Source organism: Mesitornis unicolor, unplaced genomic scaffold, assembly GCF_000695765.1.
Source record: "Mesitornis unicolor isolate BGI_N332 unplaced genomic scaffold, ASM69576v1 scaffold6364, whole genome shotgun sequence".
NCBI lineage: Eukaryota > Metazoa > Chordata > Aves > Mesitornithiformes > Mesitornithidae > Mesitornis > Mesitornis unicolor.
Window position 1 is genome coordinate 91779 of NW_010180840.1, and position 12974 is coordinate 104752.

The 12974-nt window shown below is 36.0% G+C and overlaps 1 protein-coding gene across 1 annotated transcript in view; it reads right to left on the bottom strand.

Annotated features, from left to right (window-relative positions):
• GBE1 (glucan (1,4-alpha-), branching enzyme 1) overlaps positions 1-12974 on the bottom strand; it is a gene marked incomplete at both ends in the record, with an annotated part of 128666 nt that overhangs the window by 52207 nt on the left and 63485 nt on the right. The window lies entirely within an intron of this gene.

Consider the following 12974-nt stretch of genomic DNA (forward strand, 5'->3'; position numbering starts at 1 on the left):
TCAGGCGATTGTCCAGCATGCAATAGCTTTGGAAGCTGAAGCAAAACATCACTCCTCAGATAAAAAGATGACTTGGAAAATTGGTACTGATGGCACCTTTGCTACAAATAGCAAGTGATTTATGAAACATCCTCCAAAACCTGTAAGATTAGAGAAAAATTGTCCAGTGAGGCCATCATATTTTTTCTGTTTGTATGTAGGGAGATGGGAAAAAAAATAATCTTGCAATATTGAGAAAACAGGCTTAAAACAAGATGTTTGTTGAAATTTAAAACACAACAGGGAAACAAACTAGACTGTAACTGAATTTTACAATATTCTTGAAAAAACAGTTGTACCAGAAAATGTCCTCTCTGCATGTTTAGTTAATCATTCTCATTTTCCTCCCCTTGTACTTCTGAACAGGGCATGCCTTAAAGGAACAGCTTTAAGAGACATCCGAAGAGCCACAAGATACACTGGCTTAAGTGGCACTATTGCACTTCACTCAGGTAATCATTCCCACTACAGGCAGAAAGACTAAAGAGAAGATTTTGGCCATTTGCCCCCCAATAATATGTCTTCTGATGAAGAGCTTTTGAGAGGTACTCAGAGTGTCATCAGGCAGAGCTGCTGCCAATTTCGTATTTCACCTACCAATTTTCAGGTTTTAGTATAGAAAATTGTTCAAATAACTTAGAAATACAAGACTCACTAACACACTTCAGCATTTCCTGATGACTGGCATGTTACATACATAACTCCAGATACACACCAGCCCATACATTAGGAACACTAGTATGAGGGACACATACATGAGCCAAGCAGCATGGGTTTACCATCAGAAGCAGAGGATATATGCTAGACTTCAAACTACTGGCAATGATTCCTGGTTGGTTTTTTTTTATTTAGAAAATCCTCAGAAGAGATAAAAAAAAGTCTAAGCACTTTTTATAAATAACTTGATGAACTCACCTCACTGCTTCACACCACCAGCTTTAATGAAGAAAGACACTATTTAGAATATGTTATTCCTCACCCAAAGCTGACAGGAAAGAAGGAGCTCTGTATGTTGCTATCTCTGGCTGCATTTATATTGACAGGAAGATGATCTCAGAGTATACAGTTAGGTTAGGTACTGAGACACTAAGTGTGAGCAGAGTGACATGTCTGAACTGACCGGCAGATACACGATAAAACAGAAAAGTATGGTATTTTTACTTGCTGAATTTAAGAAAAGATCAAATAGAATTTTGTAGTATTAAGAAGAAACCTAACCAGCTCTGAGGTGCTTCACTGAGAACTGATCAAGTGCTCTTTCTTACTGACATCGTGGTGCAGGAGGGGGATAAAAATTGCATTTTGGGCAGTGAGTCCTTGTGGCAACCGGGACAAAGCAACAACAACAGATCAGAATGCTAACTTTTGTCAAGAGTCATTCCCACAAGAAAAGAAGGTATAAGGCAAGACTGGTTATCTGCCTTAATACTCATGAATGAAGTTGTGGTTTTTTCAAACAACTTTGTTCAAAGGAAGTTAGGAAACAAGTAAATAGTTGTAAATGAATGGGCTGGCACTGTGACCCTAAGAGAACCAGTTTCCAAGAGACAGAGATTCGACATGAGTTATCCCTCTCTTCATTCCATTGTTTGCAGATTACAGCTATCCCTCTGTTTTTGAAATTCAACAATTGGCTATATTCATGGGCACAAACATAACAACATTCATCTTACACCTGAAACATTTAAATTAGGCCTAAGACCCGAATTAGCTGAAGGCATAACAAAGCTGGGAGCCTTTCAAGACATAACTAATTATTTTAGGCTTTTCCTCGTGACACCATGTTAATAGATACTAAATAAATTTGCACGGATAAATGAGAACTGAAGCAGAAATTATTTCTAGATTACCTTACGGCTGCTTAAAACATAATAAAATTTTAATTTGTTTTTCAGGTTTTGAAGCAAATACTTCTGAACTAGCTGCATAAAATAATATAAGCAACCTCATTTAAAAGTAGCCACCTCCATCATTTTTCCTTGAGCAATTTTTCACTAAAAGAATATTTTAACATGTACTGCTCCTTTCCCTAACCCAAAATTTCATGTAATTGCTAGAATTGATTCTGTATGCATGCTTTCATTAATTATTTTTTATTAAAACACTGTTTCCAAAAATAGCATTCCACTTACACTGAAATCTGTGTACATTCAAAGTACTATAATCCATGCTGTCATCCCATTGTATACAAAGAAGCTCAAGCTGAAGATGTATTGCAACCACATTAGGAAGCACATAATGCTTTTTGCATCTTTAAGACAAAAATTGGTTGCCAAAGGAAAAAGTAAACTTTTATTTCAGAAAAAAAGTCTGCTTCAATGTCAGAAAAATGTTGTGTTACAACTGTATGAGGAAAGCCAAATATGTACAAACACTAAGATGATTTCTCCTCTTCCCCTCTAGCAATGCTGTATGGAAATTCAAAGTGACAAAAGTAAAACAAAAAACAGAGAAAAAAAATTAGAGATTACTTGCACAAAGACATTTTGAATTGGACATATGAAATATTTCTCAGTAATGATTTTTCATTCCTTTGACTTTTTATTAAAAAAACAACCATCAAACAAACAAAAACCAACTTGCTGAAGTGGTAAATGCTTTGCATGGATCATCTTTAAAAAAAAGGGAAAACAACCCTTTGAAACAAGTAAAATTACATCTTTATCTGCAAAAAATTATTTGCCAATGTTATTACTCATTCTTTTTTGTTCCATTTCATTCCTTTACACAGTCACGGTATGCTCATAGCTTATTTCACTACTTGTCTTCTTAGATCTTAATGGGAACATTTTATTCTCAGAAAACAACACGTCCTTTGAAAACCTGATACTGCATGGCAACAGTGGGAGGGAGGAATAGAGATGGGGCTGTAATATAAGACTAATAAAAACTTTATATGTTCCTGAGTCTAGTCTCTTGGTATCTCAGATATGGCTCACATCATCCCTTTAGATGAAAAAAGCCTTATTACAGAAAGACAGACACACTACAACTTCTAAAGTCCGTATATTCACTACTGCTTTCTCTGGGCTTTCCTCAGTATATATCCCTTGTAGAAATACTTTTAGCACAAGCAGTTCCATATTCACAGTTAGGCGCTGAGGAGGAGTGGAACATAAGCCCTTCAGTGACACACCGTACTGTTTGCTGTCACTTGTTCAAGAATGTCTGGTCTCTCTCAGTATTTTCAACATATTCATGTAACAGAAAACACCGTGAATCAAAAACTTACTGAGAGAATGTAACATGTAGACAGCTCCTTTATTAAGATAAATTTTACTGATTTCTACAGGCCTCTTTCTGTATACAAGTTTTCAGAGACAAGCAATGGATTTAGTCTTCTATTCTTATGTGCAGTGAACAAACCAAACAACAGCCATTCACATAGGAAATGAAAAATTAAAAATACAATTTTTCTGCCCTACAAATACAAATGCAACTAGTAAATATGAACAGAAAAATTCACAATTATTCTTCATCTATGCCTAGGTTAAACTCCAGAAAATGAAGACTATTTAAAATTAAGAGACTCCCTGCTTCATCATTTTTAATTGAGACAGCCCCTTCCTGCCCATAAGTAAGAAGTCAGGATATCAATAAATAGCTTACTATATTTCTAAGACTAGTTACAGCCAGCACCATAACAAGAGTGTAATATTACAGATTCTTTTTTTTTCCCCCTCTCCAACCAGAACAAATTTCACATACTGGGGAAGTCTCCACAGGCAAGGTCTCTTTACATCTACAGAAATTTGCGTGTCAATACTCTGGCATACTTATCAATTTACGGGCTTTGAATAGTCATATTAAATTTAACAAAAAGGTATAGCACAGCTTCTAAACTTTAGGACTAAGTCACCACAATCCCAAAGCTTGTACTCTTCACAAATTTAAGGAGTGCAAGATAAATGGTGGAAAGCATGCTGCTGATCCAATATGGTATGTTAAACAGATGAATGTCTTCCTTCAGATCTCCTTTTTTTGTATTAATATTTTGAAGACCAAACATTTCTTCATTTTGAAGACAAAGGTTGTCAGCTTAGGCTGCACAAAGAGCTGACCTATAGTACGAACCATCAAGATGATCCAGGCTTTCCTGCAGTATTTTATTTCATATTCATAGTTAGCCTGATGAAAAAAAACGGATGAGCTTAAGGGAGCTGTTTCATAGTCCATGGAATGACTCAATTCAGGAGTGGATTAACAGATTATTTTTAAATAACCTCAATAAAAAATGCTAGTTAAGAAGCTATTCAACGGAAATACCTTGCTTGCAGGACCTGCTCTGAATTTCAGAAAAAGATCCAAATAACTATCCTCATTGAGTAAAAGCTCTGGGCTTCTGGCTGTAAAAAGACTATGCCAGCACTCTTTGCTTTGTGAAGAATCCTCTGTTCTCCTTGAGATGTTAGTCACTTGTCCTGTTTCTCCTACAGCCCTGCACTTCTACATAATACATTTACAACATATTCATCTTTTATATTCAATAAGACATTCCAACTCAAAAGGTATGTGTTCTATTCACCAATAAAAAAAATAATCTAACAAAATTAATTTTCTGTTCAGTCAAAACTAATTTTACCCTCTTCCTAAACTCTCTTTCTAATCTACTCTGCTATAAATTTCTCCTCTCCCTTTTTTGAGAGCTTACTAAAATCAGCTCTATATTCATACACAAGATTAACCTCACAACACTTAACTTTGAAGTAAAACTAAAATACCTCATTTTCACTGTATTTTTATCAATTTCTATGAGCTCATGGAAATAATATACCCTGAATTATGTACAGGAATGCATCTTTTTAGTAAGAATGATGAAGTGACTGTCCTGGGTTAATGGAGCCTGCAGCTCCACTCCAATATCAACTTGATTGCATATCTCCTCCACCTCCACATTCTCCTGGCCTGCCTTCTACGCCTTGCATGCGTTTCCACACTCCAGCACCGATACATAGCTACCTCTCTATGACAGCTACAGTATAAAAGCATTTTTCCATTAAATCTCTTGCCATATGGAAGCACACCAAATGGGTTAGAGCGCTTTCAGATTTTCTTTTTGCAAAGCTCAACAAGGTTATAATAAATTACAACAGAAACGTACTCCAAATCAAAGCATGCAGTCTATGCTTGCAGTGATAAATTCTAGTGGCATTTGAAGTCTGCATAGTTGTAAATTTCAAACTGAAGATCTCAAAAGACGTCTGAGAAAGACAGGGCAACATTTATAAAGGATATTTTAATATGCTTTACTCTGCAGAATTTACCAATTCTTACAAAAATTTGCATAGAAAATACCTTGCACCTTGCAGATCAATGCAAATTCAACTAGAATGTTATTTAAATTCATATTCTAGTAATTTTCTGAGTAAGCATTGGATAGATGGCCTCAGAAAACTAAGACAATGAGTGGATTTTAAGCCAACAAATAGGAGTTGTGAAAATAAGTTGTTCTTGAACTCATAAACACATCTTTTTATTCCAATGTCATCACATAAAGCTTTATTTCAGTTTAATCTACATTGATTTGGGGAATTAATGACACTAGTGAGATGAATTCATTTCAAATTACCACAACCGCACACAGTAAAAACCAAATTGGAATGTATGCCTAAGGATCTATTATTCAGACTTGACTAATACAAAATGTCACCTGCTCAGTCATGTCGCAAAACAACAACTCTACTGAATAACACACGGTGTTTAATTCTATTTGGCTTTGCATTGCCCTAAACCAGTCTGAGAGAGACCAATACATAACCAAAGGTAGTGTGGCTGATTAACAGATTCTCATGAACGGTCTTAACACCACAGAATCACGGAATGTTAGGAGTTGGAAGGGACCTCAAAAGATCATCCAGTCCAACCCCTGACAGAGCAGAATCACCTAGAGTAGGTCACACCGGAACAAGTCCAGGCGGGTTTTGAATGTCTCCAGAGAGGGAGACTCCACAGCCTCTCTGGGCAGCCTGTTCCAGTGCTCTGTCACCCTTACAGTATAGTTTTTCCTTAGGTTTAGGTTGAATCTCCTGTGTTTCAGCTCACCACAGTTTCAAGTTGCTTAACTTAATTGACTGGAATGAAAAGGAAAACACAGTTTGTCACCTCTTTCTCTCTTTAAAAGCCAGCCTACAAAGCATAATCAAGAATAATTTTTTTGCTCTGTGGTAGACAGTTTTGGACAAAATAGATCCATTTTTCCCTTGGCCATGCAATTGCTGAGCCCTTTCCAGATTACTGAGTACAGAGAGACCACAAAAAGTAAAGTAAAACACAGCTGGCTGTGGTGAGAGGCTGCTGTAGCTTCTTTTCACCACTGGGGGTTTAAAAAATAAGTAGCTTAAAACAAAACAAGCACTGATAAACTATCAGCATCAAAACTGTAGGCAGTACAATGCCCAGTAGGGAGAGAAAGACAAAAGCTTAACATAAACAACATATTTGCTACCATTTGAATGGAGCACACATACCCTTTTCCCCTGCTCTTACACACAAGGTTCTTCAAGTAATGGACTTGCACAGATTAAGATTTTATCTGGTAGACTGTTTCAGTAAGCATCTGGCACCCAGGAAATGAGTCCCCTCCTGCACTAAGCATTTCATTAGTGATGTTGATAAACAAACTAGAAAACAAACATTATTTCTCTGCTTTGTGACAAAACAGAAGCTAAGTTACATGTGAAAACTACATGCTATTACATGAATTTATTGAAGAAGGTACAACACAAGGAAAAAACCCAAACAAGCCTACTCTCTCTCAAAAAGGAAAACTACTTTTTGCTTGTAATCCAAGTGGAGATCTGGATGTTGGGTTACAATTTTATCCATGGATCAACTTAATATTCACATGAATATCTGAAAATATATTTTTCCTTCCTTTTGGTTTTACACTGTGTCTTCCAGCCAAGGACGTAAGAGTGTTAGAAGCGGAAGGCTCTAGGTTATCTATATATAATAAGTATAGCAAATTTATCATTCTGAATATATGCAGTGAGGGACCAAATCCTCGTATGACTGTTAGAAAAACAGAAAGTGTAAATTTATAATATATAGTATAAATTATAATATATAGATGCCTATCAGTGTGATTGTTTTTCAAAATAGCAATAAAGCAAAAAGGAAGGTTGTCATACAAACAGAAATAGAACTCTTTCTAATATGACTTCTATATATGTATTTTACAACTTCATTTATTATTCTTTAGCAAATCCATCCATCACACAAACTATTTTACCAGTAAACCAGGTTGTATACACTCATACATAGTGACAGAAGAGATGTTACAAGTCTGAACTGTAAGCTGTACAAATCATGCAAGATACAAGGCAACAGATGGAGTCTTAAGAACAGAACTTGAGACATTAGCAGAAGTCTCAACAATATCATCATGGTTAGATGATGGTACTAATCATAATAAAAAAAACCCCTGCAGTTCCCAAAAAACCTAAACTTGGGCGTAAGAATCAAATATCTCTAGATCAGGAACAGGGAAAAACAACTAGAAAACTATCAGTTCTTTGAAAAACACCTTGTAACTGAAACAAAATGCCAGAATGCCTTGATATACTACAAAACCACTCCACTGATAATACTGGAATACCTGATACTCTGCAGACTTAAGACTTAGGAACAAACTAAGGAAACATCAGCATTACTCTGAAAGAAAAAAGGAGAACCACACATGAAAGGTACCTCAATTTAGATGATTCTCTCTCCTACTCTGGAAAACCCTACCCAGACGTCAGCCCATGAACACTGTTGGAGCAACTGTTGATTCTTGAGCAGTTCTGGGGATGCTGTTGACTACAAAGGCTTCTGTCTCAAGGTTCCTGACTTGAGAAGCCATAGTGTGGACAAAGACACACCATCACATATATAGACTGCTGCTAGTAACCATTTTATTTATGCATTTAAATGACATAAGCGTATGGCGCTTTCTTTCTTACCTTCTCAAGGAGGAAGTACAATCAACTCCCGTAACAGATTTCTAGTATTCAGACATAACTAATTTGTCTGTGTGTGTGGTTTAGCTTTAAATTATGAGGCAGTCTCTCTCTTCGATTGCTTTTCTCCCAGTTGCTCTAATGTGTTGTGAGCAACCGCAGAAATGAAGTTCGTTTCAGTCAACTCTAAACAAACCTCAAATTAACAGTTTGCACCTCTAGACCTTCCAGAAGAGACTCTCAAAGCAATTAATTAAGCCTAATCTAATTATTCAGATTCTTCTCCCTGCTACTACACACCTCAAATGGGAGTGGGGGCATACAGGGTACTGTGGAACAAAGTTGAAGGTAGTCTATCACTACGGTACACGTTATCTACGGCAAACTGTAGGTAAGATTTCAGATTACACCATTCTTGTTTTCTACCTTAAAATGAAGATAATTGTTTCTGTCAGACTACCATGAAATTAAAGCACATGGTAGAACTGGTAGCACAGAAGGCACATTGGCCAAATATACTGGGTAAGCAGAAGGACAACTTCAAACTATGTATCCTAATCTGCCATCCTTACCAACTGAGCACTTCAAGGTTGTTTATCAAAAGGACCTGACTGAAGGGAGCTAGCTTAAAGAGCATTTTCTCTTGCAAGGCCATTTTTTAGGCCATGGACTAAGAAGTCACACTGTAACCAGTGCACAGAAATAATAAGCGTAAGAAAGCACACAGGGAAAAAAAAGTGTAAAAATTCAAAGTGACTTGCTTGCAACATCTAAGAAAACAAACTCCTTAGGTTTAAGCTAAATATCCTTGTTCTTTATACAATTTCTTTACCTAGAATAGGTAGCAATAAAAACGGTATTTCAGATTCTGTTTTAAGTAGCATTCCCATTTACATTGTAATTTATGTTGTGTCACTTCGATTTCAAGTTTTCAATCAATACTTTTACAGTAAATTGTATACACATTTTCCACCCCGATACTGGTTCTACTGAAACAGGTTTTGCACCCTTCCTTTTCTTGTCAACGTATTTTCAAAAGTCTTATGTTACAAAAATCGCTTAGTTTTAAAATAAAGTAAATTAAAAATGTTTCTCACCAAAACACTCAAAAGAAGAGACGATGCATAGCATTTTATTCAATTTTCTTTTTTAGGCCAAGGAGAGAACAAGGTCTTATCGTACCAAAACATTACAGAAGAAACTGGTTTAGTGCATCCAAAAAAAACCCCTAAGCACAGGGAAAGTATATAAACTACTGTGCAAATGAACTAACAAGTTGGAAAAGGAAGCTTCACAGATAAATTTTGTATTAGTGAAACAGAGGTAAATGGCAAACCAAACAGTAATGCCATCAGTCAATGCTCATGATTGCATTAAAAAAGTGTTCTAGTAACTACAAATCATTTTCTAGCTTCTATATATTGGAAAAAAAAAAGTTGCTTTGCAGGGAGAGACACTTGGTCTCTGGAGTCCTAATTAAGAGTTGTTTTACTACGAAAAATAATGAAAAATAGTGCTAGAGGTTCATGTAGGAACTAATCTCCATTTAAATCAACAGATTTCAGTTTAAGCTCATTTCAAATGAAAAAGCAAGAAAGTTAGTTAGTAAGCTGAAAAGTAAGACCCTACAGTGGCATAAACCAGTAAATATTTGTGCTATGAAGGATCCCAAGGACCTAAAACTATTTAAGGCCCCTTGGGCTGGATATTATTTGTATTCTAGGCAAGAAAGCAGCTACCTTGCTTGTCTAAATCTAGAGAGACAAACAGCTGTATCTTGTATGGTAAGGCAAGAACATGGAAATGAGTTCACTGAAGAACTGGCACAGCTCTTTCCCATGTCCTGCAAGGCCTCCTTAAGTGAAGGGCACAAGCAACAAGCAAGAGAATAGAAAAAGAACATTTAAAGGAAAGACATCTACAGGAACAGGATGGAAAATTAAGCCAAAGGAAAATGAAGGAATGTACAGACAAAACAGTCTTGTCGTGGTAAGTTCAACTCTTATTTTCAGGAAATATGTGAGAGTTTTTACACTGAAGTAAACATTGTGCAGTGGGTAACAACAGTGGTTATTTTTTTCCACTATTATTTCCAGTAATAAAATTACTTCCACTGATTAATATAGGCACGCACTGTGAATGCTCGGGGCTTTCTCTTCAAGTGTCATTTATCATCATACAATCAAATGCTTATCATCTATGTCAATACCTTCATGGAAGCTTAGCTAAGGAGGAAACCTTTAAAGAAGCATCACCTGTGACAATATGAAAGCATTGTGCAGAAGGACTTGTAATATTTATCATTTCCTAAAGTCATCTGACATCTTCTGCTCAGAGGTAATACTGAGACTGGTCAGTACTATCTAAAACAGGAGTTGGGTTGAACAGTTTAAAAACAATTGCTACTATTTTACTATCACTGTTAAGCAAACTGGCCTTCCAGAGCGTTCATTCACTACAGCAGGGCGTTTATCACTGTCATGCTCATTTTCAGCCAAGCATATGGAGTTTTTGCCTTTCTAGGTTAAGTCTTCCATGCCAGATGGACATGAAGCCCCAGAGATTACTCGCAAAGCTGCACAGAAAACTGCAATACAGACCAGAGGAAAGAATGCTTCCAATGGTTTGTGTTACAAGGGAACAAATTTACTGAAATGACAAAACTTTCCTATTCACATTTAAGTCTGCAGACATCATTCATTGCCTATACTGGGATATAAGCAATAGGGAAGGAAAAGAAAATCCTTCAGTGAAAATTAAAGATCCATAAACATGAAAAATAAGAATAACAGCTTCCAAGATTTTGGCAATAGTTTCTTATAGATACCTGTAAGGAGGACAGAGAACTGTCCAGTATGAAAAGTGAGAAAGACAGGAGAAAGCCACAATCAGTGTTCAATGGGGCACAACTTCTTTCAACAGGAATCTGCTTGCACATATGGAGTACAAATGATACTCTGACACAGGTGTAATTATTATTTCAGGTCTTCAAAGCAAATTTTGAGGATATGTTTGAGAACACAGATTTCCACTTCTAATACAACATTTTTTAGAAGTAGTTTGTTTTTCCTTAAGGTGAGCACAGCATTGAGAAAGCAGTGTTGATTTGGTGTCTTTGTTTTCAGAAAAAGAAGGTAGAAGACATTTATGGAAGGATCTAGGGAAGCACAGAGACACCTGGAGTGCCTTCTCCAGGTGTTGTTAAGAGATTTCCACTCTTCCCCCCACCCCACAGGAGACTTCTCTTCCTCACCCTTGGCATTTGCTCAAAACTGAAAGTTAAAGAACCTATTTGTCACTGTATTTGCTTAACGAGATAGCATGCTGCAATGTGCATTTTAAGTACACCGCACTGTGAACATTCCGAGTTTGTTTTCTCCTCCAGTATTTATTACAATCTTTCCACCTTTTACATACAGCAAACTATAATGTAGTTACTGAAACATTTGCAGTACTCAAGGATACACAATATTAATTGCTCGATCAACCTGCCTTGGCACACTGGATTTAACATGCCACATTGAATTACTGATCATTTTTCTAACCTTACCAAGTCAATCTGGGGCAGAGACATCTGCAGTTCAGCTGGTATATTTTTTAAACACCTGTCTCCTTAAGTATTGTAGTATCACTAGTTTGAATGGAAATCATACCTTGCACATTTTGATGCCTGACTACACACTTAATATTTATTTCATTAAGTCTTCTTTCAATCTTAGGGAACAAAAAAATAATCGGCATTTTATTGGAAATAATAGTTTTACTAGTATAACATATAATGAATTTGTTCTGTACTGAAGCTGCTTTAATTCTTTTTAAGAAAATCCACAAACACGGCATTTTTAGAGAGTGCTCTTCTAATACCCAGGAAGAGAAGTGTATCAGTACAGACATGTCTAAATTAAATGCCACTATCGCCTTATTGAAGTTCTCCAGTTTTTTCATTAGAAAAATATATTTTGAAAAATACGATGATAGACAAAGTGATCTTAAAGATCTTTTCCCACCAAATGATTCTACGATTATGGAAGAAGGGCAACATAAAACCAACAATGCCCTTTAACTTGATAATACAAAATATTTAACAATGACAGCTGAAGGCAACATTAAACTAAAATTTCTACAGTTTTCAAGTGTTTCATTGTCAGAAAATTGAGATGGTCTTCTACAGCATGCTTTCAGCCTGAGACTAGCACAACTGCTACACAGAACATTACAGAATTGTGTTTTTACTATAAAGTAAGGATTATTTTGCGAAGAAATTAAAGAACGTGAATATGCTAAAGAGCATCAAGCATAAATAGCTTCAGCACTTCGTGCAAAACTAAGAACAACATTTAACTTTTAAGATGACTACATGGAACTATAACTTGCTGATTAAATGAGATTAACAGTCGGACATTCTTGTAGCAATAGTGCTTAGGAAGAAATGCAGGAGTTTTATTTTACAGCTTATGAACAAAAAAAAGGTATTGCTAACTCTTACTACTTCCCTGCTTCCATTGCAAGATGTGCCTTCTATCTCTGTGATTTGTGTTTGTCTACCTCATTAAATCCTTGCTCTTCACTAAGCAGCAACGAAATACAAACAAACTGATTCCAGATTACTTCCTGACAACTAATAGTGAAATAAGCACAGAGCTATCTTTAGTAAATTCAGTTACCCTAAAAAGTTTAGGAGAGTAGAACAGAGATGAAAGACAGCTCAGTTGTGTAAAGCAAAGATCACCACCTGACTAACTTGCAGAACAATTAAAGTTTGAGATGTATCAGAATAAACCAAACTAGAGCTTACCACATTTTAAAAAGTTGTTTCTGTTACAATTAGGAACCAAACTGATTATATTTTTCTTGTCTTATAAAAGATGTTACAGACAGAAAAAATGCATTATTACCTTTTGTACTAAATCTTTAGAAAAGCATTTATGCCCCAAACTTCAGCATTGTGATAAATACTACAGATGTAAGATGATGTCAGATATTTTATTTCCCTGC